General features: G+C 36.3%; 1 pseudogene; it reads left to right on the top strand.

The window, feature by feature from the left end:
- LOC100448753 (protein enabled homolog) overlaps window positions 1-26,844 on the top strand; it is a 49,146-nt pseudogene extending 22,302 nt beyond the window's left edge.
- Window positions 26,845-27,874: the final 1,030 nt, after the last annotated feature.

A 27,874-nucleotide genomic window follows, 5' to 3' on the forward strand; every position in this document is an offset into this window, starting at 1 on the left:
GACTATTTAAAATAGTAAATTTACTGTTTAGTTAGTTTTAAATATATGAAGAATTAAAATGATGGCATAGAAGAAATAGAAATAAAGGTTTCTGAAGTCCCTGTTACATTTGGAAAAAGTTAAAAGCATCTGTTAAAATTAGACTTTTAAAAATTAAGAATGTATGCTGTACTTGCTAGGAAAAACCCTAAAATAAGAAGACTATAAGATGTAATTTCTTGTCAAAAGGAGTGGAAAATCATTTAAAAATATTTAAAAGATTCAGAAAAGACAAAAAAAAAGATGAAATTGAGTACAGATAAGGTGGACACTGGGGTAATACTGTATGTAAATAAAAATGTGTCAATAATTTATTACAGGCAAACGACAAATTTCCAAATTCTAACTATGGTATAAATAATTATTATTGAGCTTTAAAAACCCATTACTACCACTTTCAGCTGTGCAAACATGGGGAGGTTATTTAAAGGTTAAAGAACTAAATATCAACTTTTTAATCTGATCTCATCTTTAAAATGCATGATTGCTGTATTAAATGAAATTAATAATTAAACATAACTGCATATATTAAAGCTCCCATTACAGTGCTTTGCACGTATACACATTTAAAAATTGTCACTGAATAATAGAATCAAAGGCTGGAAAGTAGCATCCATATTTTGCCACTTGATCTATAGTTTCTTAGAGCTTTTTGCTGCCGAGTAATGGCAGATTATCCTCTTAATCAGGGGTCAGAGTTGAGCACGATAGAACATCTTTTATGTGATTTGAGGATTTGTACCTATGTATAGTGCTCTACCTCATTTTAATCATGGGCTTCCAAAGATGTTTCTTCTCCCTTTGTACCATAATCATGGTACTTATATTTTTGCGCAGTACTGTTCATAAGGATGCTGTTACTTTTAAAAACTGTAATCTCTTTGTTAACAATAAGCCTAATTTGAGTGAGTGAGAATTACAGTTATAATTCTATATAAACAGAAGAAAAATATTAGAACACGGGAAATGCAACTTCAGTCCTAAGCATTACTGTCTTACATTATCTGCACAGAGGTCTTGAGCAAATAATTTTTTTTTTTACATTGTTGAATGGCTTGAATGAGGATCACTGACTAGGTTGATAGAAAGACGTGGTTTGATCTTGACATTACATAGAATTTTCTGGTGACTCAAGCTGCGAGACAATAGAATGAGCTGTGTCAGTATTTAATAATTTCTTTGCCAGTGGACTCTTCTCAAGTATAATCTGGCACATTCTTTAAGGCGAGATGGAAGGAAATATCAGCCAACTAGGGTCACTGCTTTTTAGCCTGTGATATTCCGCAACATCATTCTCCCGTCTCTTTGTGGACAGTTTTGCTATATAGTTTTGGGTATTTAAAACAGAAAGAAATATTTCAAGTTGATTGGATTCTAACGAAGTTAACATTATTTCAGTGATTACGGTCAGCCAGAAGCCACACTGTAGGAGCTTTTACATTATTGTTACCCAGGCTGGAGTGCAGTGGCACCATCTCAGCTCACTGCAACCTCCACCTCCTGGGTTCAAGTGATTCTCTTTCTCAGCCTCCTGAGTAGCTGGGATTACAGGCGTGCACCACCACACCCGGCTAATTTGTATATTTTTAGTAGAGACGGGGTTTCATCATGTTGGCCAGGCTGGTCTCAAATGCCTCAACTCCATGACCTGCCTGCCTCATCCTCCCAAAATGCTGGGATTACAGCATGAGCCATCATGCCCGGTTAATTTCTGTATTTCTAGTAGAAATGGGGTTTCACCATATTGGCCAGGCTGGTGTCAAACTCCTGACCTCAGATGATCCACCTGCCTTGGCTTCCCAAAGTTCTGGGATTACAGGCATGAGCCACCATGACCATCCTTTTACATTTATTTATTTAACACTTACAATAACCCAAAAGATATTATTTTCACAATTTTATAACTCAATGACTGCAAACATGTTCATGATGTAATGTTGAATAAAACAATACAAAATATTATGTATGATATGTTTCCAATTATGGAAAACAGTGATTCATCACACCTACTCATCTGTGTGTCCACATACACACACATACACAATCACCGCGCACAGAAAAATTGTCAAAATTGTACACACTAAAATGACCATTGTGGCTATCTCTAGTTTCCGAATTATGAAGACCTTTTAATTTACTTCTTGGATTCTTCTGATTTTCTGCATCATCTACAATGACAAGAATTATTTTCATAATTAGAAAACAGCTACTAGATTAATGTTTATATAACTATTTAGAAAAATATATACTCAAGATGACAGAGAAAGTAACTGGCAGAATTCAGCAATGTTTCTTAATGTAGTAGTTGAAGGGAGGGAGTTCACTCTTACCTAAAGCAGAGAATTTTGAGTTGTTTTTTTGTCCCATTATTTTTTTCTAGGCAAGTTTCACTGCCATTGCTAGAGGGCAGGAGAAAGAATGGCCCATTTGTTTAGTGATGACAAATAGCAGCTTTGTTCCTTACCTGGGAGGCTGTGTTAACCTGGGCCTGCCTTTTGTGTGTGCCTATGGGCAGCAAGTAGGAATTCAGTGTGGTAGCTGGAACCTGGCTGGGCTCCAATTTGGCGTGTGTCTAACATTGTTTGGGGAACACTTTGTGCCTGCTGAGGCGCACTCCTCTCTCAGTGACTAGAGCTAAAAAAACAAAAGCTCCTGGTGCCAAGGCTACCGGCCTTATCTATAAATCACTTATTCTTTCTTCCTGTCTCTTCAAGGGTAGTTTGACCTTAGCTCAGTGCCTGTATAGGCACAACTCATCAATTTTTCACTGACAAGTTAAAAGACCAAGTGCAAATGGCTTCTCTGATTCCTGAATATGAGTACCTTTTTTGACCTATTGGTGACTAGTACCTCCAAGAATATGTGTGTGCGCATGTACAAGCTTGTGTGTATGTGTTTACCACTCTGTATACATTACCATTAATCTAAATGTATATAAGAATTCATTTTACTTTTTGTTTTTTAAAGAAATCAGAGTTTCAACAATAGCCAATTCATTCCTGTCTGTATCTCTGAATACCAGGATGAAATTTTGAAACAAAGAGAAAGAAGGATAATAGGGCTTTTGTTTCTAATTTTGATTTTTAGTGGAGAAAGTCATTAGTGATTACATAGCTTTACTTATACACTTATAGAGGTAAAAATGAAGACCAGAGAACAAAAGAAGCACTCGCGGTCATAGAGCTAATTCACTGCAGAATACACTAACGCCTTAATCTCTTAAGTTTAACTGAGTACTCTTTACACCAAATTTTTCAGGGAAGGTTATCTTGGTATCATGAAGCACTTGCAAAATGTGATTATATAATCCATCATTATTACAATAATAACTTCCTTAGGAAAAATGACTGGAACCATTAACAGGGATTATCTTGTGGAAAAAGATTGCAGGTGATTTTATTGCTTTTGCTGTTATCTGAATTTTCTAAAATTTCTATAGAAATATTTGTTACCTTAGTGATAATATACATTTTGGCATTTATATTAGGCTTCATTTTCTGAGTGTTCTGCTAGGCACCTCACATGGATCAGTTTTGTTACTTAATTTTTATAAGCCATCTCAATAATAGGTTCTTGTAAATGTGTATTGAACATAACAGAATACAAAGGTAACACGACCAAAAGGTTACTCTAAAAGCCTACCCTTTCGACTCCTACAATTCTTCTTGAGATGTCTGCTTGACTTCAAGTGCAATGTTCTCCTAGTAACAACAGGTGATTCCAGAGAGGGCTCAAACTTTAATGCTTTTCTAAGAAGCCTTAAATAGGAAGAGGAAAGTTTCTATTCTGAATGGGTCTACATTGCTCTCAGGTCACTGACCAGGAACATTTACCCCACAGAGTCAGCAGAGAGGCAGCTGTTCTGGTTGTTTTTTAAATCTGTACAAATAAAGACTTAAAATGATCAATTATATCTGTACCCATTAAATACTAAACATGAAAGTCTTCAAAATGAATAGTGGAAACGGAGGAATTTGGTGGTATGTTTTATGTCTCCTTTTATTTACTAAGATGCTCCCACCCTTTTTGGCTTGCTGTCTAACACAGGACTCAAAGTTGCAATTTAAACAATAGACATCAATTATTCTTTGAGGAGCCCCCCAGCTTGCAACCAGTGTTAATAACTAACCATGAAGACTAAGTATCACCCACACAGACCTTTAGAAGTAATTGTCTCTGTTTCGTCTGGGACAGGAAGGAACACGACTCCCTGTGTTTGGTCCTGCTCCAGCTCATACTTTGCAGTGATGACTTTTGTGTCCAGCATTGGATGTGCCTTACATGTTTCTCATGAGTTAAAATCCCAAAACTCATCTTGAATGCCTTTCTGGAGCAGAATAAGATTTAAGGAAACCTACAGGTAGGAGGCTTCTCTTGTAGAATTTGCAGCTCTGGGCTTCAGGATGCTCACCCCTGAATGCACATAGAAGTTGCCAGCATGTCTTTTGGTCTGCATCTTGTCTCCTATAGCTTTTGGGTCTAGAAATAGATATGGCTGTAGTCATTCAGAAATCAAAAAAGCTGTCCAGAGACACATGAGATCATTCGCCAAGCACTACACTCTGACCCTGCGTCGCCTCACTTTGGAGCCAGGTCAGTGAGTGTTGTCTCTTGTACTCTTCTAGGAACTCAGAGTTATCCCCTGAGTGGGGAAGGCTGCTGACCATCACTAGTGTCTTCTCTGGACCTGCTCCCTGACAAATCCACATGCTCTCTGGATTTTGAGTGGCTTGCAAAACTCAATAAAATTCCACCTATGCCCCCAAAGAATTCAAGTGTAATGTTAGAGTTAGTAGCCACTGCTATCATCACTGTCAGGAGTCAGAGGTGATAAGAGCTGTTTATGGTTCAGAACCGATTTATGGATCCACAAACTCTTTGGTGTAGCCTAGAAAAAGTAAGAGAATACTACTCTTTGGTATGCAGTCGAAATCTCCAGTCCTTTATTTACTGAGGAGAGTGGCTATTTTTGAACACTAACACCGTGACTATGGCTTTGCTGCCTAACTATGAGGAGAGTTCTAATGTCTACCTGGGCCCAGACCCCTGCCTACTGCTCGATGGTCCCCTAGGTTATCTCTTCTTTGACCTCCATGACAACAAACTCTTATGTGGGTGGTTAGCATTTGCCTGTCTCTGGACCCTGATTTTAGTCTACTACTCTTTTTCTATTACATGTAACTGACTTATCTTTCATGTCTACCTGTCTCCCATGGACATCCAAATAACCATCTCTCTGTTTCATCCCCGGTGGAACAAACATGAAAATCCATGTTTGTGATCTATATCTATAAGTCAGAGAGCAGCTTTGTTACCACCAAATGCTATATTTTTATAATATTGACATCCTATAATCAGAATCATTCTTTGGAGCACAGATCAAAGAGAAAACAGAAAGCCACAACAGTTCCCAGTACTGTAATAACAAAACAAAATAAACAAGCAAAACATATGTTGGGAGTTTCATATATTGGGGTTACCTGTTTAGTATCAATGTGATACCATGAGTAAATTTTTGTTGTTTCTATTTTGGTCATCAGTTTTCTTATCTATAAAAAAAGACAATTGCACTCACTGTTCTCTAGAGTCCTTCTGAGCACAACTCACCTAAAACTCCCTTTTTAAAACATCAAACTGTATATTAACAGCTAACCTTAAATGAGAAGATAGGAAAACTAAGTGTGTAACTGTGGCTTGGAGGACAGGATAAGGAGTTGCCCCAAACTGTCCTGTGCTTCCTGTCTGCATCAGCTTCAGGTGAGTGCAGAAGAGACTGACTGTGTCTGTGAACACTCACATAGATGTTTTGACTACTTGGTGGTAAGCACACCTCTTTCAGGTAGGATAGGCTGTTTCTCTGAGTCACTGACCAGCCCTTGTTGACTGTAATCATCAGAGGAATGAGAATATCATCCACAGAAAAAGGGATTATTGTTTTTTTCTGAGGATCACAAAGAGACTTGTAAATGGTCTTTTAATTCCATTTGTCTCAACTCAAGAAGATACGGCACTTGTAATTCCTGCCTGCAATACAGCTCAGGTTGAATTGTCCTGAAAAGTGCCATCTAATTTCAGTAGCTAACCATGACTACTAGTGTCACGTGCATGTGTTTAGCCTTTCACTGATGTTTTCACATCTATTATCTCACTTTATTCACAGAATAGCACACCAAGGCAGGTGCAAGAGATAGGATCATTTAACTGATAAGGAAACTGAGACTCACAGAAGTAAAGGCACTTGTCTGAGTCACACAACTAAAATCCGGATTTTCTGACTACAAATGGTGATTTTTCTTCACAATCTCAAATATGGAGATATTTTATATTCTTCCTGATGTCACAGTGCCATCTGTATTCAGTAGCTATTGACCACATGTTGTAAGTTCAGGTATTATAGTCCATTACATGCCTCTAATAGTACACGCAAAAGCAAGTATGTCATCCCGGCGTTCCTCTTTATAATACAAAGTCACTCAGGTGCATCTCTAATAAACGGGATGGTTTCTTGCGGTGGCTTTTGCTACAGTTTCCTAATACCATGTAGTCAGGGAAAAGGTACCCCGGGCAAGGGCTAAACCTGTGCTTCCATTGGAAACAAGCCTAAATCTTCGTGCACGTCCGCTATTGATTCCTAATTATCGCCAGGAGATGGCGCTGTGCATTAGTAAATACCCGGCTTACAAAAGTACAGGGTTTCAGGGAAAGAATCACTGGGGAAATGGTAAATGAGATAAATGTTTGTGAGGGAAAAAATATTGAACAGCTGATGCAGGACAAAGGCACATTTGTGGGATTTAGAAGATGGAGTATAAAATTGTGACTTTTTAATAAGGCATGTAAAACAATTATTTCGCTGTTACTTATTAGAATATTGCTGGAGAGTCAAATCAAACAGAAATTGTTCTATTCAACGCAGTGGATAGGTGCTCAGTAATACAGGCGAATGTTCGCACTCTGTTGACATCAACCTAGCTCTAGAAATGTTAAATGATTATCCAGTTATTTCCCAATCCGAGAGTTCTTTCTTCTTTGTCCAAACTGCTTACTCCAAGCTGTTTCAGGTATGAAAGTAACCTTTGTCTCTTATGATCATCCTCCTTGTGCTTATTTTTATATGTAAAAAATTTTAGGCTCATAGTTTTTTAACGAATTTAAGAAAACATTGTTCTTGTTTATGTTACTGTTTCAATGACAGTGAAGGGTTTTCACATCTTGCAGACTTAGAGCCCCCTCGATTTCGTCAAGGTCTTGCAGTCTGAGGGTCTAGCAGTGTTGTAGTTTCAGTTTCAGATATACATCTAAGATTTTTTATTTTTGAGATCTCATAATCTTGCAGTATTTATTCGTAGGTTATTACTTAAAACAAAGTCCCGAATAAGTGGCCAAGAAATTTAAAAGAAAGTTAAAATGAGTCTAATTAAAGCTGAAATTAATGAAAATTTTGATAACATGAAAATTTTAGCGTTTTGGTGGTCCAAAGTATTTGGGGGCTGAGCCAAAAAGAAAAGAAACAACTGCTTTGATTCCTAGTGATTCCATTCTAAGCCCTGCCAGACAGATTAAAGCTGCAACATCTCTACGAACATTTCAAATTCTGCTTGAAGCAACAAACTCTAGCTAATAGAGGAAAACAGAGGAAAGTGGATCACTTCTTAGAGAAAAAGAAACAAAACTATATATAATAAATTATGCAGTATATATATTATATATAATATATATTTTATATATATTTTTATATTATATAGTATATATACTATACTACATATATGCTATATATAATAGTATGTAGTACATACAGTATATATGTAGTATACTACATATACTATATATAACATTTATACTATGTATTTATGTATTACTTTAGTATTTCCTTTTATACACTATATTAGCATAAAATGAAAATTATAAAACATGAATAAGTAGGAGAATATGACCTATGACAAGGAAATATTCAGTAAATAAAAAGACATTTAACAACCAAATGTTTGAATTATTAGACAAGAACTTCAAAACAATCATATAAATATACTAAAAAATTTACAGGAAAGGACAGATATAATGAGTGAGAAAATAGGACATTTCAGGAGAAACTTGAAAGCAATTTAAAAAATAGAAAATCTATAACTAGTAAATATAGTATCAGAAATAAAATTATTGAATGTTATTAAAAGTAGATTGAACATAACAGAAGAATGTATCGTGAACTTTCTATTTGTTGAGTCAATAGAAATCATCCAATATAAAGCACCCAGAGAAAGAAAACATAGAAGAAAATGGACAAAGTCTCAAGGACTTCTGAGAAACTATAAATTAGTCAAACATATGTATAAATGGAGGGCTGTGAGGACAGAAGAGAGGACACTGAACAAAGTAACATTTGAAGAAATAATGGATACAAGTTTTCAAATATGATTTTTGAAAACACAATTTATAGATCCAGGAAGCTCCAAAGACAACCTCCAAAGACAGTGAGTGCAACAAACAGAAAAGACTATACTTAGGAATTTCCTAGGAAAGCTGCTGCAAACTAAATGTTAAAATAATACAGTCATGCATCACTTAACCATGGAGATACATTCTGAGCGATGTGTTGTTAGGTGATATTGTTGTCATGCGGACCTCGTAGAGTGTACTTACACAAACCTAGATGGCATGTCTACTATACACCTAGGCTCTATGGTATAGCCTGTTGTTCCTAGGCTGCAAACCTGTACAGCGTGTTACTGAACTGAATACTGTAGGCATTTGTAACATAATGGCAATTATTTGTGTCTCTAAACATATTTAAACATGTAAAAGGTACAGTAAAATACAGTGTAAAAGGTTAAAACATGGTACACTATATAGGGCACTTGGCATGAATGGAGCTTGCAGAACTGGAAGTTGCTCTGGGTGAGTCAGTGAGTCAGCAGTAAGTAAATGTGAAAGCATAGGACATTACTGCACACAACTGTAGATTCATAAATACTGTACACTTAAGCCACACTAAATTTGTTAAAAATGATTTTCTTTCTTCAATAATAAATTAACCTTAGCTGACTATAACTGTTTTACATTACAAACTTTTTAGTTTTTTTAACTCTTTTGTAATAACACTGAGTTTAAAAAACAAACACATTGTGTAGCTATATACAAATATTTTCTTTATATCCTCACTCTTTGTTTCTACTTTTAAATTTTCTTTTTTTAAACTTTTTTTTTGTTCAAAACAAAAAATAAACACATATATTAGTCTAGGCCCACACAAGGTCAAGATCATTATACCACTCTCGTCTATCTCCACATCTTGTTACACCGGACCGTCTTCAAAGGCAGTAACATGCATGAAGCTGTCATCTATGGTAACAGTGCCTTCTTCTGGAATATCACCTGAAGAACCTGCCTGAGACTGTCTCACAGGTAACTCTGTCTATATATCTATATCTATCTATCTATCATCTATCTATCTATCTATCTATCTATCTATCTATCTATCTATCTGTCATCTAATTAGAAGGACTACACTCTGAAGTAAAGATAAAAAGTGTAGTATGGGCCAGGCGCTGTGGCTCACGCCTGTAATCCCAGCATTTTGGGAGGTAGAGGTGGGTGAATCACGAGGTCAGGAGATCGAGACTATCCTGGCTAACAAGGTGAAACCCTGTCTCTACTAAAAATGCAAAACATTAGCCTGGCATGGTGACATGCACCTGTAGTTCCAGCTACTTGGGAGGCTGAGGTAGGAGAATCACTTGAACCTGGGAGGTGGAGGTTGCAGTGAGCTGAGATCACACCACCGCACTCCAGCCTGGGTGGCAGAGCGAGATTCCATTAAAAAAAAAAGTGTAGTATGATAAATACATAAACTACTACATAGTCACGTATTATCATTTTCAAGTGTTATGTAGTATACAAAATTGTGTATGCTATATACCTGGAAGTAGAGTTGTCTTCTTTTCCCCAGCATCACCACAAACACAGAAGCATAGTATTGTTCTATCATGTTACAATGGCTATGAGTCGGTCAATAAGTGATAAAAATTTTTCAGTTCTATTGTAACCTTATGAAACCATCATTTTATATGTGGTTTGTTCTTGACAAAAACATTGCTATATGGCACGTGACTATATTTTAAAAGAAACTAGAGAAAAAGAGACATTTATATAGTAGAACAATAATAAGAATGACAAAATCTCATTAGAAACAGTGGAGGTTAGAAGACAATGACAAAAATATTTAAAGTGCTGAAAGAAAAAAAGAACTGTCAAACTCAATCTCTATTTACAGAAAAAATAATTTTATAGGTAAAGTTGAGGCATTTCACACAAAGAAAACCTGAGAGAGGCCAGGTACAGAGGCTCACGCCTGTAATCCCAGCACTTTGGGAGGCTGAGGTGGGTGGATCACGAGGTCAAGAGATTGAGACCATCCTGGCCAACATGGTGAAACCCCGTCTCTACTACAAATACAAAATGTAGCCGGGCGTGGTGGCGGGCGCCTGTAGTCCCAGCTACTCAGGAGGCTAAGGCAGGAGAATCGCTTGAACCCAGGAGGTGGAGGTTGCAGTGAGCTGAGATCGTGCCATTGCACTCCAGCCTGGTGACAGAACGATGCTTTGTCTCAAAAAAAAAAAAAAAAAAAAGAAAGAAAGAAAAGAAAGAAAAAAAACCTGAGAGAATATACTGCAGTAAGACTAACACAGGAACATAAAAAGAAATTCTTCAAGCTGAAGAAAAATTACATCAGATGAAAGTCCAATTCTGTAGAAATATATGAAAATAACCAGAAAGTGTACATATGTAGATAAATATAAAATGTCTTTTAACTCTGTCTATCTAAACACACACTCACACACTTCTTATAACACCTATGTTTATGCAAAAGTTATTTAGGAGTCTATAACATATGGAATTGAAATACATGTTAACAAAAGTACAAAAAATATGAGGGGCAATGAAATTATATTACTGTAGGGTTTTTAAAGCGTTTATGAAATAGTATGACATTATTTGAGGGTAGCAGTGATCAGTTAAATTTTAGAAATGTATACTAAAACAAGTAATGATTGACCATAAAGAAGACTGGACATGAGGATCAGACATATTCAGAAAACAGGTGAAATACTTTTTTAAAATCCAAGATGGTTAAGATGGTAGACTTAAAAAATATACTCCATATAATTAAACTGGTTTAAATATTCTGTGTGAGAGGCAAAGATGGTCAAACTGAATATGGAATCAAGAACAATGATATGCTGCTTACAGAAATTATGTTTTAAATACAAATGCAGAGACAGGTTAAAAGGAAAAGTATGAGAGATAATATACCATACATATTCAAACATTTTAAAAGGTGGCATTTGCATATTAACATCAGTCAAAATAAATTTTAGAACAAGAAGTATTACCAAAATTAAGGAAGGATATTTCAGAGTGATGAAAGAGTCAATTCATCAAGAAGTCGAAACTGGCAAAACTGAAGAGAAAAATAATCATCATAATTGAAGATTTGAACACTATTTTTAGTAATTGATAGAATAAGTCTAGAATTAATAGAACAATGATTTTAATCAACTTAATCCTGCTGAAATGTATACAGAGCTTCATCAAATAATAGTAAAACGCACATTTATTTTACAGTTACTCTAGTTATTTTAAAGTCAATACTTGTGCGGTGTAGAGAGATAGCCTTCAAAGATGTACACATTCTAGTACTTTGAAACTGTGAATGTGTTATTTTACATGGCAAAGAGTTATTAATGTTAATCATCAGAACTTAAAGTAGGGATATTATCCTGTATTATCTGATTGGGCTCAAATGTAACCACAAATGTTCTTAAAAGTGAAAGAAGGAGACAGAAGATTTAGTGTCAGAAAAGGTGTGACAATAAAAGCAAGATTGAAGTGGTGTAGGGTAAGAACTTAACCTGCTATTTCTGCCTTTGAAGGGAGAAGGGAGACATGAGCCAAGACATGTGGGAGCCTCAAGGAACAGGAAAAGACAAGGAAATGGATATGCCCCTAGAACCTGCAGAAGGAACTCAGCTCTTTTAGAGCTATGAAAGGTAAGGAAAAATACATTATGCATATCCTTTTATTTGTTTTATTTCTAGTACTCTTTGTTTTTGTGTCTATGTGAATATCCAGTTTTCTGATTCTATATTTCTTCTGTCTGAAGAATTTTCTTTAGCACTTCTTGACAGCATGCCAGGAATCTTAACAATCAATTATCTCAGTTTTGGTTTCACTGAATAAGTCTTTATCCATTTTAAAAGAAATTTGCTTAAAGTATAGAATTCTGGGTTGTTAATGATTTTCTTCCAGTGCTATTAAGATGACACTCCATTGTCTTCTGATTTGCATAGCTTTTAATGGTAAGTCTACCGTAATTCTTGTCTTTGTTTCTCTCTATATGACGTATCTTTCATTCTTTAGTTGTCTTAAAAATGTTTTCCTCTTTGGCTTTCAGAATTTTGTGTCTGGCCTGTTTAAGTTCATATGAGTTTGTATGATAGTTCTACTGTTCTTGTAGCTCAATTACAAATATAGCTTGTTGTTGTTGTTGGATTTTGTTTTGTTTTGTTTTTGAGACAGGGTCTTGGTCTGTCACCCAGGCTGGAGTGAAATGGTGCAAACACAGCTTACTGTAACTTTGCACTCTTGGTCTCAAGCAATACTCCTGCCTCATTCTTCCAGGTAGCTAGGACTACAGGTGCACACCACCACACTTATTTAATTTTTAAAAACAATTTTTGTAGGGAGGGGGTTGAGCTCCTGTCCTCAAACAGTCCTCCCAGATAGGCTTCTCAAAGTGCTGAGATTATAGGTATAAGCCACCGTGTTCAGCTCAATTACATATATGGTAAACTTTCAGATATTTTCCACAAATTCTGAGAGGCTCCATCTTGTTTTTTATTTAAACAAGTGAACAAAACCAAAAGGTTTTATTTTCCCTCTTTGCTTTTCAACTTGTGTTATTTCTGTTGACTTACCTTAAAGTTCCCTGATTCTTTTTTTGACCATGTCAAGTTTACTGATAAGTCCATTGAAGAAATCCATTATGTCTGTTACTGTGTGTTTTACTTACAGCATTTCCATTTTATTCTTTCTTTTGTTTTCATCTATCTGCCGAAATTACACATCTGATTGTGCATAGCGCAAACCTTTCTATTACAGTCTTCAGTAGATTAATTATAGTTATTTTAATTTTTCTGTCTGATAACAATCTGTGTAACATTTGAGTTTGCTTTTGTTGATTGCTTTGCTTTATAACAGTGTGTTGTTCTTTATTGTTTATTTGTACATCTCTTATTTTTGTTTTTAGGCTAGACATCTTTTGCAGAGCAATAGAGACTGAATTAAATTGCTTTTATGCTTGGAAATAGGCATGGTTCGCCACCTTTTCAGCTTTTGATTACTCAACCTAGTGAGAAGTAGATTTGCTTTTGGGTTTTTCAGTTGTTATGGCTACTCTTAGTGCCATACAGGCTTTAAATGCCTCCAGTGTTACTTTTCATTTAGAATGGAGATGAGTTTTCCAGAGGGTTTTCTTAATATCTATTCTACTCTGAGCTTTGTCTTTTTTTTTTTTTTTTTGGTCCTGTACTTCAGAGAATGCCTTCATTCATGCTGTTTCCTTCCCTTGATAGTAGACAGCAGTTACTTGTTATCCAACTCTTATTAGTCTGGTTCAGAGGAGGTTTGAAAATATTCTGTTTTTAATTTCCCTTAGTTTTAGAAAGGCACTGTGTTCCTGGGTCTTATTAGAGGTTCTATCTTCTCAGTGGTTGTACTGCATTATAAGTCATAAGTTAGACCTCACTAAGTATTTATGACCTTCTCTCAATAAGAAATAGATTTATTTATTGCGCCGTTATCCAGCTACAGTGAGTTTCCACCAATGTCTTAAGCTTAACAGAATATATTATTTTTCTATCAGTGGTGCAAGTATTTTGTTATATAAGAGATTTAGAGGAGAAGAATCTAGGTGGGCTTTGTGCTTTCCCTGCAACAGCTGCAATCACCCTTCCCCATATCTGCATTATATGGAATGATTGCTCATATTCCTTGCCCTACTCCAATCTTTCTTGCTGAGCACCCACCTAGGTCTGTGGACAAAAGCCTGTGAGTCAGTATTAAATTTCTTCACAGGTTTTATTTTTTTATTTTTTGCTACCTCACATTCAGCCTTTAGCAAGTTTATGGTAGCAAATTTAGACAAATTTTTCTCACTATGGCCAGGAGGATTCTACCTCAGGTGATCTATGTTGCTGTTTATCTTTTCTTAGATTTTTGGTTAGTTGTTTGTCCTAATACATGAACTGTCTGATGCGTTTAAATAAAGTTGGGAATTTAAAAATTGGCCTCTTTTGGCTATTCTTGTGAGTGTAGGAGTAATACCCTTTTAAGCTTTTTACTTCCCTAGAAGAAGCTGGGATTTCTTATATATTTATTTAAAGTGCACATGCAGCATCTATCAACATTGATGATAAGCTGGGTCATAAAACAAATCTTACTAAATTTGAAAAGATTGAAATCATATAGAATATGTTCTTGGTCACAATAGAACTAAGTTATGAATGAATAATAACAAAATATCTATAAAAGCATCCAATACTTAGAAATTTATCAACAAAATAACTCACCACCACCAATAAAAACACAGACAAATAAATGAAATAATAATTTAAACCAAACCACGATAAAAATTTAACACATCAGTATTTATGAGGTGTGCATAAAGAAGGTCAAAGGAAAGTTTATAGCATTAAATACTTATATTAGAAAGTAAAAAGTATTAAAGCCATAAAATAGGGTTGCAACTTGGGTATGTAAAAATAAGAGTAAGTTTACCTGCTTGATCCTGCTAGTAACAAAATAAAATAATTTTAAAAAATAAAATTTAAAAAGAGTAAAAGAACACCAATCAATAAAAAATTAAGAAAAAAAGCTGATTTTTTAAAAATATTAATAATATTGATAAATATTCTAGAGATACTGCTCAAGGGGAAAAAGAAAATATTTACTACTAATAAAGAAATGAAAAAAGACAACTACAGATTGATATTAAAAATATAAAAATATTATGAAACTTTACATGTATACATTTTACAACTTGGAAACAATAACAAATTTTCTGAAAAACACAATTTACCCAATCTGACATTCTTAGTTTTCTAATCCTGCATTAAAAGATATCCACAAGTGCAGAGGCTTAGAATGACATTGTCTAACATGTCTGTAGATCGCCAGTCCATGCATACCTCAGCTAGGTTCTCTGCTCATGGTCTCACAAGGCTGAAACCAAGGTGTTATCTAGGCTGTGTTCTTATCTGATGCTCAGAGTCCTCTTCCAAATCTTCCAGTTCTGGTAGAATTGAGGATGTTAGGTCCTTGAGGTCATTCAGTACTCCCTGAATCTCTACAACATGAAAATTTGCATTTTTTAAATCAACAGGAGAATCTCTCTTTTCAACAAGAGGCAGAATCCCTGTTTTAAGTGCTCCCTGATTAAGCCAGGTCTATTTGCAAGAATCTTGCTTTTGATGAACTCACAGTCATCTGCTTAATAACATAATCATACGATAAAATGCCATCATATGGGATTTTACAAGTCCTGGTGTATTTTCTCCTTGAAAGTGGAATGAACATAATGTGTTATGAGTACAAAAGAAAAGGAAAAAGAAAAGAAAAGCCAGGTGCAGTAGCTCACGCCTATAATCCCAGGACTTTGGGAAGCCGGGCTGGTGGATCAGTTGAGGTCAGGAATTCAAGACCAGTCTGGCCAACATGGGGAAACCCCATCTCTACTAAAATAAATAAACAAATAAATATTTTTTTAAATTTGACTACTCATAACACTTTACAAGTTCATCCCACATTCAGGGAGAATATACCAGTCATGCACATTAGAAGGAAGGAATCTTGAAGGCTATCTCTCAGAATTCTTCCTAGCATACTGACCAATAAAAGAATCAAATCTGAATATTTCTGTATTTATTAAATAAAAGGCATCGTTTTTAAAAATTCTATTAATACATTTTAAGCTTAGCCTTACTGGTTGCTATACAAAATATTTAGGAAGAGTTAAACTAGTCTTACATAACTCATTCAGAAAATAAGAAAGAGGGAACAAGTCTAGACTTGCTTTATGAAGTTAGAGTAATCTAGACACAAAACTCTAATAAGTACAATACAAGAAAAAAATTAGACCAATCTTCCTCATGACCATAGACGTAAAATTCGTTAACAAATTATTAGCAAGTCAAATTCAACAATACCTGAAAGAGACAATACACAATGATCAAGTAGATTTTATCCTAGCAATACAAGTTTGACTTAACATTAAAAATTAGCCAATATAACGCATCTTAATGAGCAGTAGAAAATAACATAATCATCTCATGATGTGCAGAAAAATATTTCAACAAAATACACATCTTTTCATGGCAGAAATGACCAAGAAATAAGAAATAGAAAACAGTTTCCTCAATCTAATAAACAGCATCATAACAAAATGAAACTCACATCACGCATGCACCATATGTAATGGTGAAATGTAGAAATTTTCCTCACTAAATTCAAGTAAAAGAAAAGGATGTCTTTTAAATAGAAGATGTCACAACCTCTATTTAACATTTTTCTAGGACTCTTAGGCAATACAATGAGTCAATAAAAATAAATAAAAGTCATAAATAAATCAAAGTGAGATTTAAACAAAACCACCCCAAGACCTATTATAATCAAACTATCAAAAATCAGATAAAGCAGCAAGAGAGTGAAGCAAATAACATATAAGGGAGTTCCAATATGACTAACAGCTGAATTCTCAGCAGAAATCTTGCAAGCTAGGTGAAAGGGAGATGACGATCAAAATTCCGAAGGAAAAAACTCCCAACAAATAATACTGTATTTGGCAAAACTGTTCTTCAGCAATAAAAGAGAGAAAAAGATTTCCAAGACAAAGATGTAGAGAGTATCACCAGCAGGCCTTTTTATAAGAAATGCTGAGGGGAGTTATTCAAGCTGAAAGAAAAGGACACTACAGGTATACCCACAAAATATTGTGGGTTCAGTTTCAGACCACCACAATAAAAGCAAATATTGTAATAAAGTGAGTCACACTGGTTTTTTTGTTGTTTTGTTTTTTCAGTGCATATAACAATATTTTTACACTATACTGTAGTCTATTAAGTGTGCAACAGCATTATGTCTATAAGAATAATATGCATATCTTAATTTAAACATAGTTGATCATTTGAGCCCAGGAGTTCTGGGCTGTATTATGCTATGCTGGTTGGGTGTCCACACTAAGTTTAGCATCAATATGGTGATTTCACAAAGCAGAGGACCACCAGTTTGCTTAAGGATGGTTGAGCCAACCCAGGTCAGAAATGCAACAGGATAAAATTTTCATGCTGATTAATATTAGGTACAGAGATAGCCAGCCCAGAGATTCTGGACAGGCCATCTGATATGGTACTAAGCAGAATTCCTGCTGGAGTCCTTGGGTTGGCTGGCCTGGAGCCTGGGTCAGCAAGTAGGTGAGCCTGCGGCCTGGTTACACTTGGGTGAATGTGTTGATTTGGTCTGCTAGGGTAGGCCTGGAGTCTGTATTCCTAGATCCTCCAGAGCTTCCCTGGTTCTGGAGCAAGACTGAAGTCTGCTGCCACTACAGTTTGTCTAATTGTGATCTGAACGTGAACCCCAGGGTTGCTAAGTTGAGTTGGTGAAGGGGCAATCCTGGAAATGCTATGGCAGGTCTAGCGTTGTAATGGGTCCACTAATAGCCTGTGAGTAGCCACTGCCCTCTAGCTTGAGCACCACAGTGAAATCTCATCTCTTAAAAAAGAAATAGAAGGCACTATAAAGGATCGTAAAGGTCTATAGCTGCCTCTTGAAAAACATAGGGAATAGGGGGCCGATCCACTGCACAGTCAAAAATCTATATTTAACTTTTGGTATCCCAAAAACTTAACTACTGATAGCCTATAGCCTACTGTTGACTAGACACCTTACCAATAGCGTAAACAGTTGATCAGCATGTATCTTATATGCTATATGTATTATATATTGTATTCTTACACTAAAGTAAGCTATAGAAAAGAAAATATTATTAAGAAAATCATAAGAAGGGTAAAATATATTTACTATTCATTAAGAGGAAGTGTGTCATCATGAAGGTATTTTCCTCTTGTCTTCATGTTGAGTAGGCTGAGGAGGAGAAGGCCGAGAAGAGGTTAATCTTCCTGTCTCAGAGGTGGCAGAGGCAGAAGAGATGGATGAGGTGGAATGAAAGGCAGGCACACTTGGTGTAATATTTATTTTTTAAAGATCCATGTGTAAGTGGATCCCCACAGTTCAAACCCATGTTGTTTGAGGGTCAACTGTATTATAAATAATTTTATGCTAACAAATTGAATAACCTAAAAGAAATGGATAAATCCCCAGATAAATGCAACCTGCCAAGATAAAATCACAAAGAGACAGACGATCTGAACAGACCAATAACAAGTAAGGAGACTGAATCAGTAATCAATAGTCTTCAGTCAAAGAAAAGCCCAGTGCCTGATGGCTTTACTTCTGAATTCCTGCCCCCACCAACTTAAAGAATAATGAATAATGAATACCAATTCTTCTCAAACTCTTCCAAAAAAATGGAAGTGCAGAGGAAACTTCTGAACTCATTTTACAAGGCTAGCCTTATCCTGATATGAGAACCAGTAAAGGACATGAGAAAAAAGAAAACTTAAAGAGTAGCCAGTATTCCTAATTAGAGGAGCAAGACTCCTCAAGAAAATATTAGGAAACCAAATTCAACACTGCCCTTCGAACAGAAAAAGAAAAAATATACATCTCTTTTGTTGCCTTTTTCCATGTTGCTCTCCCCTTTTCTTTATGGTTTTGTGGTAACATGTTATGTCTTAAGTTTCTGTGCATATGGAATAAAAAGACACTCACCTAGGATTTAGGAGACCTGTATTCTCTCATCCCCACTTCCTTTCTGCGTAATGATGGTCTTCCCTTTTTTAAAGAGGGAATCTGACCAGACAGAGATATATTCTCACATAATCCTTTTCTACTGTAATTGATTTCAAATTCAGGCTGCGTTGTTAGTATACCAAGGTTTAGCATATAGGATGCCACCCACATGCTGTGGGGTCATATGTGCTGCTTGAATATATATAAAATAAGCAAAAACAAAAATGAAATCAAATGGATGATTTCTGTGATGATAAATGTACGGGTTGAACTTCAGACGCCATCCTGTCATTATATATTTCCCTATCATTCACTTACAGATAATATTTTTAATCTATGAACTCCATATAGATGTTTGACATATTCAATAAGCTTGGTAAAGCAAACAGACTTAGAAGTATATAATCCTGAGACATGTTTCGTATTAGTAGTAACAAAAATAAAAAGAGGGCCAAATTTGGTGGCTCATGTCCGTTATTCTAGCATTTTGGGAGGCCGAGGCAGAAGGATTGCTGTGCCCAGGTGTTCAAGACCAGTCTGGATAACAAAGCGAGACTCTGTCTCTACAAAAAACTAAAAAATATATATAACAGAGTGTGGTGGCACATGCCTGTAGTTGCAACTACTCAGGAAATCCCTTGAGCCAGAGAGGATGAGGCTGTAGTGAACTGTGATTGCACCACTGCACTTCAGCTTTTGTGACAGAGCAAGACCCTGTCAAAAACAAACAGACAAAACAAATCAAAACCACAAAAAAAAAAAAACCAGAGAAAGAGGCTTGGAGCATTAGGCAACATTAAAAGTAAAAATTAGAAAGTGAATCAAATATGAATCAAATATGGCATTACAATGACGAGGGAAAAAATCGAAAAATCAATTTTCCACATCAAAGCAAGCATAGAGTGTAAAAATACTTTCAGCCCCAGCATTCTAAACTTAGCTGCTTCCTGAGGTCTACTACAGCTCTGCCATTCTGTATTTCCAAGCTTCTTTCCTGCATGTTCACTTTCCTTTTCCATCAAGTCATGTTTGAGGGTTACTCAAATTCATGAATAATGAATCACCAGAAGAGTCTGGGTGATTCAGTCTATGGAGAGAAGTTAGAGTACAGATCCTGCGGTCAAATTTTCTGAATTCAAATATTGCATCCACCCTTTCCTAACTGTGAACTCTTGGGCAATTCACTTGTCTGTCTGGGACCTACTTTCTCATCTGTAAAAGGGCAGTATAGTAGTGACGACTTCATTGTGTGATTGTTCAATTACATTCATTAATATATGGTAAGCTTTTGGACCCGCGACTCACCTATGGTAAAATAGTCAATCAAGAGTTGCTATTACTATTTTAGTTCAATCTGTAACTGCTAAAGATAGATATTTTATGTAGTTTTGTCTGCTTCTCTTCCTTCCTTTCCTTTTTTCTCCTTTCCTTTTCTTTTTTCCACTTTCCCTTCCTTTCCTCTCCTCTTTCCTCTTTCTCCTTCCTTCCTTCCATCCTTCCTTCCTCCCTTCCTTCCTTCCTTCCTCCCTTCCTTCCTTCCTTCTCTTTTCCTTGTTTCTTCGTCACCTCTGTCTGTACCACCTTATAGTCTTAGGTGTGTCTTAGGAGACCTTCACTTAGTTACCAAATGCTTTGGGCACATCCTTCTTGGTCAAGAAAGCCAGGTACCAGTCAGCTTGCTGAGCCTCTCTAGTGTCCAGGCTGTGCTCATTGTAAGCTCCTTCAAGCTGCAGAGAGTGCCAGACATGGATTTCATTAATCCTACCATCAGTAGGTCTAAATTCATTGCAACTAATACAATACTTGTTTCTCTAACCATGCCAACATTTTCTTGACATCGTGTATGACCTCCTGTTATTTCTCAACAAAAGCTGGCAAGCACAACCTGGCTGGGGAAGTAAAACAGCCCAGCGGGCCACAAACTGCTGCTGAGTGCATCCATGCTTAAATGAACAGCACATTCCAAAAAGACCCAGAGAAGCTCAACTCAGAAGAAAAAAAAAAAAAAGAATGCAAAATCCCTTACAGGAGAGAGTAATCCTCTAGGCCACTAGACTTCCATATTTATATTTCCTACATTGAAAACCAGAGTGACTTCTACTAAAAAATCCTTGACCATTCCTATTGTACTACCATGCTTTGAAATGTCATTCTTACCTTTCCCCATCAAAATTTACCCTCACAAAAAGAATCACAAATGTCCTCTTGATGGAACAAGTCTCTAAAATCTTTGAAGTCTCTGCCAGCAACACCAAAAGAGAAAGCAGCCTGCCATATGTGTGAGAAGGTTTAGTTACAGCTCAGCTTGGGCTAAAATCGCACTGGGAAGACTGCTACATAGGATCAGGTTGGTGCAAAAGTAATTGTGATTTTTGCAATTAAAAGTAATGTGCAAGGAAAGGTGGAGTTTGTTTAATTTCAAACGCTTTAACTTTTCCTTTATGATTTCCTTGAAAACTTGGTATTTTAAACCAATTTTTCTGTTCTATATCAAACTTTTCTATGAGCATAAGGTGAGGTTTTTGTTTGCTTCTAAAATATCAGATTTTCCTTGAAGTCTTCTCTGACAGAATGGTGCAAGGAATGTTAATGGAAAGAAAGCCCATTGACACAAACATTTTAGATGTCCCACAGTCTTTTAAGACATAGTTGTTGAACAGTACTCTTTCTAATCACTATCATAAGACCGAGGGAGAAAGATGAATAACATCAAGAATTTCCCTGCTCTCAAGGAACTCACACTCTAGTGAAAGTAATAGACATTAAACAAATTGATAACTATATAATGTAGGAATTGCTGTTAAGAAAATGTTCCAGGTTTTGTGGGAGAGAAAAACATGAGAATCTAGTGTAATTTGAATGTCATAAATAAAAAGACATAAGGAATTTTGGAGGAAAAAGTCATGTCCAGTTGCAATCTACAAAAAAAGTAAGTCTAAAAACTAAAACTGCCATATGGCATTATTAATACATTTATGTATGAGTATAACATCCACATATTTCTAAATAAAACTAGCTTAGGAGAGGATCTGGAAAAATAAGTAATGGGTACTAGGCTTATTATCTGGATGATGAAATAATTCACACCACAAATCCCTACGACACACGTCTACCTAGGTAACAAACCTGCACACGTACCCCTGAACGTAAAATTAAAGTTTTTAAAAGACTATCATTTAAAGAAAAGCTAGTTTAAGAGAGGATGTAGTTTAATGTGTTTAAATTTAGTCTTCTGAAGGATCAGAGGCTCTTCTTGCTGTTTACTGAGCTACCAAAGAATAACTACTGACAATTCTCTTCAAGTCTGCAGAGGCCAAGATGTTATTTTAAATTTTAATCTCTCCCGGTATTCTTCACTGTATTTAGCATAGACTTCAACATAGAGTAGGATTAACAAATATCTGAATGATAGTAAGGACCAGTTACAAATGCTTGCACAAAGCTAGGAAAATAAGTTTAAAAATAAGAAGTGACATAAGTTGGCTCAGATGAAAAAGGATTAATCTATGAACTGATGATAAGGCTTGAAAAGGAGCTTTTCTTGAAAACTAATTCCTGGATCTGAGCATTCACGTTTTCTTGCATTCTGCAGCCAGAGGAGGAAAACTTGGGTATCTGGCCCTTGCTCCTTTCATGAATACAAAACACTCACAGAGGTCTGTAATGAGTATTAATATAGGGGAAGTTAAGGCTTTCAGTGAAATGTTAAAATATGATGTTTATGATAAAATGTACTCACTAAAGGATAATGGATTTAAACATATAAAATACTATGACTCATCAGGCATTCATAAGCATGATAAAAATGATAAATAATGATGTTGTTGCAACCTGCGTCTGGAAAAATAGGTCTGTAGCTGTGCGCTTTGGTCAAATAATTTTCAAAGTTGAAGCTTGTTCATCTCTAATAGAAACTTCTAACATTTGAATTGTTTTTATGCATCACTTTTTACGTGCAGTTCCTCACTTAATTCTTGCAGCAATGCTTATGACAGATTTTTACTAACCTCATTTACGGATAGAGAAAATGAAGACTCAGACTATTTACTTGTTCAAGTTCATCTAAACAGAAAAAATGACAAAGACAGCACTCAAATTTTTGTCTTCTGATTCTAAATTTCATTCACATCCCAGCATATCACACATCTTCTGGATATCAGTTATATTGAATATATTTGAAAGTGTTTGCTAAATGGTGATATGTTGTATACCTAAGAGGGACTATGTAATCACTGAAAATCCATTTCATAATTAATTAGTATATTGATTTTTCCTTTAGCAGTCCTTTTCTAAATGCCAATAAATGTTTTCATCACTAACCAAGGTACTAGAGGAATATGAGGAACTGCTTACAAGTGCCTCCTTATTTCACTGTTACATTTGATTGCACCCATTTGAATAAAAGTAGATCACTGTACACCGGTGTGCACTGACCTGGTTAATATACATGTAAATGACAGCTTTTTCAATGGAGTCGTTTAAAGATAAGCAGCAAATATTTATATTCCTTTAAAGTATTGTTCCAAAAACGGCAGCAACAATTCACAAAAATAAGGCAGTTATTTGAGTTTAAAGATTTGTTTTATTACCTGGACTGAATATAACTATAAGTTCACACTTTGATGTATTTGCAATACTACAGAGTCTATTGAAGAACTCCAAGGGAAGGTGTTTGTTTGCATACGAGCAGTAAAACTTTTCTATCCAATAAAATCTGACACAGAGCTTTTAAGTAACAAGCACACTGTTGATTAGGTTGGTTTGATTTTCTAATGATTACCAGTCCTATATTTGGACTAAACTCTAAAGTGTATTTAATGATTAAAAATGATCTGAATTAGCTGTCTATGTTGAAATTAAACAGCATTATCTTACAATCGAGGTAATCAGTCTCAGAAAAGAAATATTTAATTATTTAGTATCAAATGTAAAGTGGTTACTTGTAGCTCTCTGCTTATACACTTTGCTTGCCAGTCTAATTTATTAAGCACTTTCACAGATATTTTTCCATAAGAGTACATTACATGCCTATTTAGATAGATTAAATTATATAAAACTGAGAATATTAGACCATATTTGTCCTATATAAATTTTAAATGGTTCAACTTCATAGATAATCCTGCTAATGAGAGATTTGAAATGCACTCTTCCCTTTTCTACATTTAATCAAATCAATGTTCCCATATTTTCAGGTGTCCTTATCAAACTTTTATACAAACTCATCCTTCTAACTAATTCATGCAACAAAAAATATTTTTTGAAGGGAGATTGTGCTGAGATGACAACATCAATTTCCTGTAAATGTAGTAATGGATAATGATATAGAAGACTCTACCCTACAAGATTAAGTATAACAGATAAAAATTCCAAATTATAAAAGACAAAGATACATTCAAATAGTTACTTCGATTTCATTAAAATACAGTATTTTGGTAAGGTTATCAGCAGTATTGTGAACCCCCAAAGACCCTGACAGTAAAGAAAATAAGCTTAGAGATGCTTAGAAGATATTACTGATTGAGTCTAGTGTTTGCCTTTTTAATGTCTTGTCATATTTAATTTTATTTATTTCATTTTCAAAAGCTATGTTGAAGTTGGCAATATTTCTCATCTCTGCAATGATTATTTTCCTCCTATGACTATATTATTCATATTTTGTGAGGCTCTAGCTTGGTCTAAGTAAGTTAGATCCCAAAGAATTCCAATCTTGATAGAGCAATTTTTCTGCCCTTCTCTGTCTATCTTATTTCTGGCAGCATGGGGCTATTTCATCTTAGATAGATCAGGCTTAGTATAATGGGTAATGTTCATGAACTAAAATGGAAGTCACTGGACCAGGGCTGGAAAAGATGATCCATGACCAGACTGTTCTGACCTTCCGGAGTACTGTCTGCTGACCTACTTGGCAAGTTGAATTCACTCTTCTCATTCATGCATAGCTGCAGTCACTTAAACATTAAAGGGTTGGAACTCATTTCCTTCTCATTTTTTGACCCGAGTCAAAACTCTGTTGTTATCCCTTGATCCGTAATGAGGGAAGATATGTAGGTAAATACATCAATGTAAATTGGTGTGTGTATACATATGCATGCCTGAAGTTGTGTGCATTTTAAGTAATGATTTATTTTATTTTATTTTATTTTATTTTATGTAGACAAAGTCTCACTCTTGTCCCCCAGGCTGGAGTGCAATGGTGTGATCTCAGCTTACTGCAACCTCCGCCTCCCGGGTTCAAGCCATTCTCCTGCCTCAGCCTCCCATGTAGCTGGGATTACAGGTGCCTGCCACCATGCCTGGCTAATTTTTATATTTTTAGTAGAGATGGAGTTTCACTGATCAGTTCAAGGTCAGGCTGATCTTGAACTCCTGACCTCAGGTGATCCGCCTGCCTCGGCCTCCCAAAAGTGCTGGGATTACAGGCATGAGCCACCGTGCCCGGCCAAGCGGTGATCTATTTTTAAAAATGGGGCCCAGTTCCATGGTTTTTTTTTCCCACATTCTATAAGGACATATGAAAATGGGGAATACCAGCTTAACCTACAATCAATAAGCACACATTAAGTCTTAACAGATATTTAGCACTTGTATATCCTCTTTCTAAGCCTTGAATGCCTTGTGTCTACCCTTAAAATATTCATAAGGAGCTGGAACGGGGAAGGCTGGTGAGAAAGAACAGAAAGAGGAAGATTGGAGAGAGAGAGAGATTAGAAAGGGAAAGGCTGGAGAGGGGGCGACTGGAACAAGAACAGCTGAAGAGAGAGAGACAAGAACGGAAACAGCAGGAACTCCTGAATCGGGACAGGGAAGACAGGCAAGAAAGAGAGAGGCTGGAGAGACTGAAACGGGAGAGGCAAGAAAGGCAGCGACAAGAACAGTTAGAAAGGCAACAGCTGGAATGGGAGAGAGAGCGCAGAATATCAAATGCTGCTGCCCCTGCCTCTGTTGAGACTCCTCTAAACTCTGTGCTGGGAGACTCTTCTGCTTCTGACCCAGGCTTGCAGGCAGCCTCTCAGCTGGCTGAGACTCCAGCCCAACAGGGCATTGTCTTGGGACCTCTTGCACCTCCACCTCCTCCACCACTCCCACGGAGGCCCGCACAGGCTTCAGTAGCACTCCCTCCTCCCCGAGGGCTCCCTCCACCTCCTCCACCCCCATCCACTGGGCCTCCACCACCCCCTCCTCCCCCTCCTCTCCCTAATCAAGTACCTCCTCCTCCTCCACCGCCTCCTGTCCCACGCCTCCCTGCATCTGGATTCTTTTGGGGATCCATGTCAGAAGACAATCGCCCTTTAACTGCACCCGCAGCTGCAATTGCAGGAGCGAAACTTAGGAAAGCATCATGGATGCAGGATGCCTCTTTCCCAAGCAGAGGGAATGCTATTGGTGTGAACTCGGCCTCATCTAAAACAGATACAGGCCGTGGAAATACACCCCTTCCTTTAGGTGGTAGTGGTTTAATGAAATAAATGAGTGCCCTGCTGCCAGGAGGAGAAGAATTGCTGAAAAGGGATCAACAATAGAAACAGAAGAGAAAGAGGACAAAGGTGAAGATTCAGAGCTTGTAACTTCTAAGGCCTCTTCAACAAGTACACCTGAACCAATAAGGAAACCTTGGGAAAGAACGAATACAATGAATGACAGCAAGTCACATGTTATCTCCAGACCAAACTCCACACCCTTATTACAGCCCAGTGGCAATGGAGTCCAGACGGAAGGACTTGACCACGGCAGGCTGAAGCAGGACATCTTAGATGAAATGAAAAAGGGATGAACAAAGCTAAAAGAAGAGCTCATTGATGCAATCAGGCAGACACTGAGCAAGTCAAATACTGCATAGAGAAACAGAATAAGGTGAGATAGAACTTTAATCTGGAGGAAAAAAAAAATCCTACTAACAACAACTGTTCACAACAGCAAACCTCTACATTTTATGAGCTGTAAGAAGAAAATGGAGACAAACAGAAGGAGGGAAAAATCAACCTACTCTGAAAATCTTCAGACATTATGACTCTGGCGATAAGCTCTTTCCCTCACAGTTGGCTGCTTTTTTCTGGCCTTTACAACAGAATGGAAGAGAATCATATAAGAATTCCTGTAACAGTTACGCAGAAAATACTAAAACCCATCAGGCAAGATCACTGCACATTGAAATATTGTCATGTCAGGATAAAATTGCACAATTTTCCACAATTCAGTGCTAAAATAAAGAGGAGGAAGGTTTAGAAAGTTTTTTTTGCAGAGTGCTAATAAAGAATTGAGCAAGTTTGCTATTGTATTGTAGTGTTTCTCCCAGGTTTGTTCTTCCTATCATGTCTGATATTCCATCAATAATTGAGATCAGCCCTATGTAAGTTAAGATCATAATATGTGGAACAAATGGAATTGTAAGTGCTTTCAAAGGGTAATATTTACAAGAAAGTGTCCTAAATTTGTTCAGCTTGACAGATTTTAGAATAATGGGAAGTCTCTTGAGTTAGCCTTCATGCAATTTTGTAGATTAAAACATAAACTTTGTCCAGAATTTAAAGATTTAGACACCTTCCTAAATTGTTTCAATGCATTACCACATCTAAAGACTTCTACATAACACAAACCAGTGGTCAAATGTAAACCCTGTATTGTAGACTTACTGTAGGTTTTCCACCTTTTACATTTATGCATGTGGACATGCATAAATTTTTATAATGTAATTACAATCACCACGAAGTTAGCTTTTTAAATTGCAGATGGTAATGCATGTGACACTAATATGTAGTGGCCTTTTCAAGGCCTAGTTCCAGAGAAAACATTTTGTAGAGGATAGGGGGTGGGAGGAAGTGGAGAAATAATGTTTTATTTAAAGTTGATTTCTGCACTATCTTTTTCTCAATTACCT

Source organism: Pongo abelii, chromosome 2 (genome assembly GCF_028885655.2).
Source record: "Pongo abelii isolate AG06213 chromosome 2, NHGRI_mPonAbe1-v2.0_pri, whole genome shotgun sequence".
Lineage (NCBI taxonomy): Eukaryota > Metazoa > Chordata > Mammalia > Primates > Hominidae > Pongo > Pongo abelii.